This window comes from Cyprinodon tularosa, unplaced genomic scaffold (genome assembly GCF_016077235.1).
Source record: "Cyprinodon tularosa strain WSP-4 unplaced genomic scaffold, ASM1607723v1 ctg1568, whole genome shotgun sequence".
Taxonomy (NCBI): domain Eukaryota; kingdom Metazoa; phylum Chordata; class Actinopteri; order Cyprinodontiformes; family Cyprinodontidae; genus Cyprinodon; species Cyprinodon tularosa.
Genome location: NW_024038403.1, coordinates 1 through 8,999, shown reverse-complemented (window position 1 = coordinate 8,999; position 8,999 = coordinate 1). Strand labels below are relative to the sequence as shown.

At 36.2% G+C, this 8,999-nt stretch overlaps 1 long non-coding RNA gene across 3 annotated transcripts; it reads right to left on the bottom strand.

Annotated features, from left to right (window-relative positions):
- Positions 1 to 2,148: 2,148 nt before the first annotated feature.
- LOC119780185 lies at positions 2,149 to 6,293 on the bottom strand. 3 transcript variants are annotated; one of them, XR_005280353.1, is made up of 3 exons: positions 4,397 to 4,449; positions 3,724 to 4,110; positions 2,149 to 3,639 (listed from the first exon to the last, which is right to left on the bottom strand). It is a non-coding gene; the product is annotated as an uncharacterized LOC119780185 (long non-coding RNA). The 3 variants fall into 3 exon arrangements; XR_005280354.1 differs by lacking the exon at positions 4,397 to 4,449 and adding an exon at positions 5,509 to 6,293 and having other exon boundaries at positions 2,149 to 4,110; XR_005280352.1 differs by having other exon boundaries at positions 2,149 to 4,110; positions 4,397 to 4,550.
- Positions 6,294 to 8,999: the final 2,706 nt, after the last annotated feature.

Genomic DNA, 8,999 nt, shown 5'->3' with positions numbered 1-8,999 from the left:
GATTTGGATTTATATACATACATTAAAACCTATTGAAATTGTAGGTGTTCTTGACTGGGGAAAATTATTTTCAGAGTTTAGAGCTGAGTATCGCCACACTTTCATCCAGTGCAGGTTTCTGGGGACGAGGAAGGTGAGGAGAGTTAAGGGGGTTTATAGTGAAGGCATTGCCTCAGGGTACTGCAGCCACTTCTATGCTTCTGATTCAGGGTTAGAAATCCAACTTTTTTGTAAAACCTTTATTACCCAAATCACAGTATGTAAAAAGCAGGAACAACATAACAGTTATGTGTTCTGTTTTCTTCATAGATCTTAAGACTCATGAAACCTTTCCATGATAGCCCAGAATGAGCGGTGTAAAGAATTAACTCTGCTTGAATTCAAGCACATTTACCGCACAAACCACCTGTGATACAGAGCCTGGACTTCCCAAATTAAATTTTGTATAAACTCTGTGCATAGAAAATGGGATTGATGTTTGTCTAAGTTTTTATAAAGCATAATGGTTGTTATAGAAAGGATCTATATAGCAGGGATTTTTTATAAGTAATTATGATCTTTTTTGTTGTATTTGTATTATTTGTAATTTAAATGTACAAGGATTTTATAAAAAAAGACTAAGACTTCAAAATAATCATTATATTGTAGCCAATTCATATTTCTAAGAACTGTGTTTAACAAATAACAAATTCAACCTAAAGGAAATAGAGCAGTGGAAGCTTAAATACTTCACTGAACAGGTTCTCATTGGAGGGGAGATTATTGTAGCTCCAGATGGATTCAATAATCGTTTTCCCACTGAATGGCAGCATCCTCTCATTGAGGATATTTTTATTCTCCAGTTTTAATCTGATTGTTGGAGATCAAGGCATCTGAGACAAAACACCTGATTAAATTCCTCAAGTAGACTATTGGTTGATTCCTTACATGATTTATAATATTGTGTGGTAAAATATTACCATCCCCTTTAACTGATCATTGCTGTTACTTTTGTTCTCTCTTTGACTAAATGTAAATCACCATCATCCTTTATTTGGTAATTGAACTAACTTCTGGCATAATAGGGATTTCTGCACAGAAATTAGTAACCTGATTAAGAATATTTCATTGATGGAACTTTCACCTTTGAGGTAATAGGAATAGCTCACATTTAGTGCTAAGAAAGTTGCAGTCAGGATTAATAAACTGGTTTATAAAATTGAGGCAAAAAAACAATAACAACTGATTTATATCAACAATTATGTAGAAAATCAATTATATCATCTGAGGAGCAGCTTCAACATGAGGAATTAAAATCTCAATTAGATAACTTCTTTCTAGACAAAGTTCAGGGGACCTTCATTTGCTACAGGGCTTGTTGAATCCAGGAGGCTAAGAACTCTTCAGATTGCTTTCATATTGAAAAACAGCAGAAAGAAAAACTGAGGCTTAATGGTGAGGTTTCTTTAGACTTTCATTTTAGTTTTACCTCCTAGGGACCACATGTGATTGGTAATAATTACGGCGCTGTATGCACAGATATTAACCTGCTCACGCTGTCAGGAAAAAGCTGCAGTGTGAGGATTCTTGCTATGAAGGTGAGTTTGAAGTTGCAGAGAGAGTTAAATTATAAGTTTGTAATTGTAGAATAATAGAAAAAAAACAGGTAGTTATTTTTCAATTTTGTGTACAACTACACAAATTGTGTTGTACAAGTTGTTCATCAAAAACCTCCAACATTGTCACTTTTTCTATAAATGGTCCAGAACTATTGTTGCAAAATCAGATTTTTAATGTTCAGACTGTCATGAAAACATCAGGTACAGATTACATATTGACAATAAAAAAAAACAAATAAAACAAAATTAAATCAGATTAGGGTCCCTTCAGGCTGCATTGTGAACATAGCCATAGTTAGATCCTTCATTCCTCTAGTTGCTTGGTTGTAGCGGCTCTGGACACACACAGTTATAGCAACTGAAACACTTGTTTTATCAGGTGCCAAACCAACTGGGCCAGAATACGTACCTACATTATTTCCTAATCTAAGTTCTCCAACAAGCAAAGGAGGATTTATCCAATGGCCAGATTTGAAAACACTCAGGCTCTAAAAAGCAAAAAGATTAATGCTGACGGAGGAGCAACAGGAAAGACTGGAGAAGACAGAAGGTGAATGCCATTAAACTATTTATTTTACAGCTTTAGTTTTCCTCAAAATATCAGCGAAAACATGGAAAAAGATTGCAATTTAATGAAACAATATAAAGAAGCACATTTTTACAATCCATGAGGTTTTTATTGCTGCTCGTTCATCAATTTAGAAGCGATTACAATAATTGAAAACATCCACAGCACAATATAATCCATAAAATCAGTTGTATAAAATAGATGATAGTTACTTTCAATCATAGCAGGTAAATAGAACATCTACAGAATCAAGAACAAAACTATTAGAATTAGTTCAAAGGAAAAACTTTCAAAAAAATCTTTAAACAGCAGAAACTTCACACTTCTAGAGGAGAGTCAGATTTCTTTAATACATTATTAAGACAAAGGCTTTTTACCAAGTTAAAGCAGGTTCAAACTGATCAGTAAAATAACATCAACATCATCAATCCTGTTTATCTTTTTAAACAAACATGTTTCATCATTTTAGGACTCCAATTTACCTGAACTACAGACTCCAGCCTCTAAACTGAGTTCTTTGATGTCCCGTAGTTTAACCCCATAATCCCAGCACCCCCTTTCAAGGTGGCTGGAGCTACTTTGAAACATTAATTAGCTTGTAGCTGACTAACTCTGAGACTGACACACACTTATACATGTCCCAAATCTTCATCTGAGACTCCTCTATAGATGATCTACTTCATTCTAATATCTATTGACCATAGCTCTAACACTGTGCCAAAAACAGTTGGAGTGTTGGTGGGCCTGGTTTCAACAACACACGTAGCAGGGCTGATTGATGCATTGCTAATGAAAGCCAACAAGACACTGAATTAGTTAAACTCTGATCATTTGCAGCTGATCTCTTAGAAAATCCTCCAGAAACATCAGCAACACTGAGCAAAGCACATTAAATCTGTACTAGCTTTGCTTTTATTTTCATCTGAGGATATTTTCATCTGAATAAAAGTCTGTTTCTGGAATATAACCAACCGATAGCTTATCATTCAACTAAAAGTTTCTTAGTGTAAAAAATAAAACTACAGTTTTTTTTCTTAATAAATTAATTCAGAAAAAAGATGTGCAACACCATGCCAAAGTTGCACAGTATGGGTCTGCCTTGATTTTTTTTTTCTATTTAACCTTATCAATTGCTTAGATCAACTGAGTACAGGATTTACCAAATAACACATTATCTGTTCTGGTTTCTATGTAAACAGAGCTGTTAATTAATGGCTTTCTCAAAACTGTCCTCAAAAAAAAGGACATTAACCCGTGAGTTTCTAATGTAATGAGGTGAAGGAGTTTCTAGATGGACATTTTATCACCAGTCAAACATGGTAAACACCTCTACTGTTCATTCCTGTGGCATCTAACTGCTGACTGTGACTTATTCAAAAGGCTTCACACGAGTATGAATTCTGATGTGTCTATCAAGATAAGATTTGTTAGTGAAGCTTTTTCCACAGGACAGACATTCAAAAGGCTTCTCACCTGTGTGAAATCTCATGTGTCTAGTCAAAAGATCCTTTCGATTAAATTTATTGTTACAAATGGTACAGGAAAAAGGCTTCTCACCTGTGTGAATTTTCATATGTTTATCAAGTCTAGATTTCTTTGAGAAACATTTTCCACAGGACAGACAATAAAACTTCTCACCTTTGTGAGTTCTCATGTGAACCATTAAATGCTTTTTTTTAAGAAAGTTTTCTCCACATGTCAAACATGGGAAAGGATTCTCTCTTGTATCTTTAATCGTCTGCTTAAGAACAAGCTGTTCTTTTTGCTCACTTATGGGGAGCTCCATGGTTTCCTCTTTTATACAGGGATGTTCTGGCTTTTGATGCTCTTCTTTTATCTGCGGATGTTCAGATTCCTCTTGGTCCAAACTGGATTTCCTCCCCTGTCCACAGAGCTGATGGTCAGAGAAATCCTCCTCTTTTCCAACATAATCCTGCAGGCGGTCTGGAAACACAAACACAGCAAAAAGGCGTTCTATTGGTGGTTAAATAAAGGACACCTCACATAAAAGCACCAAACTCTCTCCTTGAGGTTGAGGAGCCAGTGGATCCTATCAAGCAACCTGAATCTTCATTCATTTTGGCCTAAATGTATTTCCCCACAAACAATTATTAAGGAAAGTAAAGCATTTACATCCAACACCACAGTGACTGTCTGGAAAATGAGGAATCAATGAGACACCCTAAACTCAGCAGCGCTTCCTGTACACCTCTGCCTGGAAGAGACAGACCCCAGCTCAATGTGTCAGAGGTTGAGCAGATTTCCAAAAATATTCTAATGAAATTTCTCCACTGTTAGCTTGGAATAATCTAATCCAGGTTCAGGTGTCTGATTGTTGTAGTAGTTGTAGTTGTAGTTTTTAAATTAAATAAAAAGATTAAAGACACTTAAAGGGAAACTTCTGTTTTTTTGTTTTGTTTTTACATTGGGCCCTTGATTTTACGTTATTACATCATGTTCTACTCATGTATATGAGTTTTGTCTCATTTGGAGCCGTTCTGAAGATATTCCTTTAGGTTATATCCAGGTAACGTCTTCCTATGGGCAATGACTTGAAGCACAAAGTAAACTGTTCATAATTTATTATTTATGGTACGCCAGTATTCATAACATGTAGGCGAATCACTGTCTCCCAGACATCCACGGTTTTATTTTTTATATTTATAAAACAAAGCAGTGCGTGTATGACATCGTCTGCGCGCCGGACTGGAGTCGTAACAGGAAGCCCGGGCCCCAGGCGGCTACGCTCTACCCCTTCTATTCATTCGGCGAGCTAATCTGAATCATTCAATTCCATTTCGAGAGCAAGATCATCTGTGGTAGTAGCACTAGACATCTTCCAGGCATGTGAGTAAAACTAGCAGCAGTTAAGAGGACAGGATGAATGAACGGTAGCCGGTGACGTCATACACGCTGTTTTTAAAAAATATGAATATAAAAAATATAACCGCGGTTGTCTGGGGGAAAGTGATTCGCCTAGAACATGATGTGATAACGTAAAATCAAGGGCCCAATGTAAAAAAAACAAAGTTCCCCTTTAATATGCAAAAATGAAAGGTGTCACCTTTTTACCCTTGTGGAATGCTATCGTCCAACAACGATTTTGAGTCAATTGATCACATCACCTTTTGAGCTGCAATATGTTCATAGGAATTTAGTAGAATATAGATTTAGAGATTTTTTTTCTCAATATAGTTAGAGATTAACCTCTGAACCGTTACTTTAGAGCTGTGAAAGGATTTCAGTGAATTGTGAATTGAATTCTCCTCACATATAAAGCATTCAATGGTCAAACTAGATCTTATATCAGATCATTCTCTATGTTCCTAACAGAGCACTTACCTGTCAGTCTGCAGGTTTACTAGTGGTTCCTAGAACTTCTAAAAATAGAATGGGATACAAATCTTTTAGTTATCAGGCTTCTCTCCTGTGGAACCAACTACCAGTTTTAGCCTCGGAGGGAGACACCATGTCTGCTCTTAAGGCAATGCTTAAAACTTTCCTTTTTGATAAAGCTTATAGTTAGAGTGGCTCAGGTTATCCAGAGCTATCTCTATAGTTATGCTGCTATAGGCTTAGACTGCTGGAGGACATAGGGACCCCTTTTCAGATCACTACCAAGCCGTGCTATCGGCAGCCCTGCATCAGTTAACAGCTAGCTTGTTAACTATCTGGAGCAGAAACCTTTTCTGATGGTTTTAAAATATGCATTTCAATACACAATCCCATTTCTTCTAATACAACCACAGTTGATGCAAGCTGGAAATCTGCCACTATGCCGGAGAACTTTAAGCCCTGCAGTTCCTAACAACGGATAATTTTATTCCTTTTTTGAGAACAAACTTCTCACTTGTAGTTATAACCTTTTCCATTTTGTGTTGAGCTGTCGCTTGCCAAACTGCAACCTGAGAGTAACTGTTGTCAGAAAATGTAGATTTCTCTTCTATTATATATTATTTTATCCTATTTACTCACTATAAAAGTTTTCACTCAGCCTGATTCAACTTCAAGGCCAGACAATTCTCTGCAGGATGGTGTTTGTAGACCAGACATAGTTTCTTCCCATACCAAACCAGATTCTTTCTCAAGGTTTATTCATAAAATTTTACTGTTTAACTAAAGTGTTTGTAATTTGTTTTGACTCTGACAACTTTTCCATTGTTGTAAGTAAGGGGGAACGAACGCTGTCCAGATCAGAACAGAGCAGAATGCTGTGCCATAAGGGCTGTATGATGAACTGTTCTCTCTTTGCAAAGATATGAATAAATGTGCCAACTGAGTGAAATCCATCGGTCTCCGTTTATTTAACTAGGATGAATAGTCAAATACTTTTTTTCCCGCTACAATTTGGTGTTGTCAAAGCAGGATTCTCCTTTACTGATTTTTTCTGAGGACAGCGATTGTCAGAAGTGTCAGGTACCACCTGGAGGAAGCAGTCTTCCAGCCTCAATACCCTGTTTAGAAGATTAAGGGAGTGAGGACTTCTGGCATCGAGGTCCTTGGAGGTCAGCAGGAGGATCAAAAGAAAGCATTTCTTTTTGAGATGGTGAGATGCATCTTTTGTCGGCACAGTTTAAAGTAAATTTTAAAAACTAAATTACAAAACAACAGATTGTTAACAGCTTTAAAGATTATTAGAAATCAAATACTGGAAAATTAGCTCAAACAAACTAAACTAATCAAATAAATAAATGTAATCTAGCAAAAAAAAACTAACTAAATTAAAGATTAATAATCATTTCAAAAGCATTAAAATTAGTATAAAACTAAAGAATATAAATACAGCCAGAGGAGCCTGTTCAGTGACAGACTGCTGCTTCCCAAGTGCCGGACCAATAGACTTAAGAACTCTTTTGTCCCCCACGCCATGAGACTGTACAACGCCTCACTGGAGGCGACACGGGACAGGGGGAAGAGGGAAGGAGTAGCAACACTTGTATTTTTTTTATTTTTTCTGTTAAATGTGAACTCTATATTTATTTGTATTTTGCTTAATTTTAATTTCATTTAACTTAATACTTTTTTGCCCTGTAAGCTGCTGGTAACCTTAATTTCCGGAGGAAGTCTTCCCAAGGGATCGATAAAGTACTGTCTAAGTCTAAGACTAAGTCTAAAATAAAAGATAACTTTTCTTTTTGGGGAGCAGAAAAGCAATTCGGGTTTTTTTTTTTCCACATGTGGACCACAAGACCCTCGCATAGGAACGTGAGGCTCTCTCTAAGAGTGAGAGGAAGATTGTAGGTGCCACCAGAAGGCATTTAATTTTACTGCGACGTCGGTATCTTAGAGTAGGTTCCCCCCCAGTTATCCAGGTCGGCACCAGAGGATTGGTGTAAGGCAAGGTCCTAGGAAATTGTCAACTGCCCAAGGAGACATTTTTGATTAAATGCTAAGAAAATCAGGTTATTCTAATGTTGCAATACAAAAATGTTAAAGATAAGATAAAGCAATATGAGGATAAGATAGAGGCGAAATTAATAACTCATAGCTAAAAAAACTATCAAATTATTACAGAATGAAAGTAAGTAGCGCATAAAATAAGGTGAAATTAAAACTTGTAAAATTGAGGAATTAACCTAAGATTAAATTACAAAAAACAAAATAAAATTGAAAAAAGTTCAGAAAAGGGCAAAAATACGGTGGTGAGAAAAGTATGAGAGGGTGAGAGGGAAATGTGACTTAAAGTGGCTGAAGGATGAAGTGGGGCGACTGATGAAACAACATTCCTTTCCTGAAAAAGGCTTCTTCTTTTTTATGGTAAAGATAGACAAATATGGAAAGACGAGACAAAAGGATTTTCATCTGCTCTTAACCCCTGACCCTAATAACTCACCTGAGCTGCATATTCAGGGTAACAAAAAAATGAAGCAAATTGAACTGAGAACCAACAGAACATTATAGCATTTGTTTCTCTGATTGCACGAAGGCGAATTCTACTTCGCTGGAAGTCAAGTGCGCCACCTACTGTCGCTCAGGGGTTGAAAGTTGTAATGTTATTTTTGCAGTTGGAAAAAATCTAATTTGCTATAAGGCGCTCAGACAAATTTCAATCTGTTTGGGAACCCTTTCTCTTATACTTTAGTGGCCTCCAAGAACTTCCTCCAACATTGCATTAGATTGAAAGATTCTGTGGTTTGAGGTAAAAAGCTGAGCAAACACAAAGGCATACTTTGGTGGCCAAGAGGACGTCTGGAGCCGAGGTATTGCATTGCACTCATTGCACTGATTTTGTGCAGTATTTTTTGATGCAAGGCCTTGCAGAATCTATAACGCAGGGGCATTATTATTTTTCAGTGAATGAGGTTTTAATAGGAATAGGTGGAGTGCAACTTTTCTACTTCGGTTATTTGCTGTTGTTTCTCAAAAAATACATGACAATATTACAGCTTTCATTGATTTATTTTTAAATTTGAAACATTGTCTAGCCTGTAAGGTAAAAAAAAAATGAACCAATTGATCGTATCGTGGTGTATTCTTGAGTATCGAAAATAATCGAATCGTTGGGTCATGAAATCGATACTGAATCGAATCGCATTGATGGATGTGATTTGCACCCCTATTATCAACAATTTATAACTTTATGTCAGGGGCTATTTCAGTCCTAATTCTGAAAGTTAGGATGTTTATTTGTTTTTTATCATCCTACATTTAAATCCATTAAGTAGGTTTTAAGTTTCATTCTCTTTTAAACATACTTGTTTTTTTTTGTTTTTCTTTTGTTTTTTTCAAATCTTTTTATTGAAAAGTCAGAGGTAGAAACAATAGGGGTGTAAATCACATCCATCTTGGTGATTTGATTCAGTATCGATTTCCTGACCACACGATTCGATTAT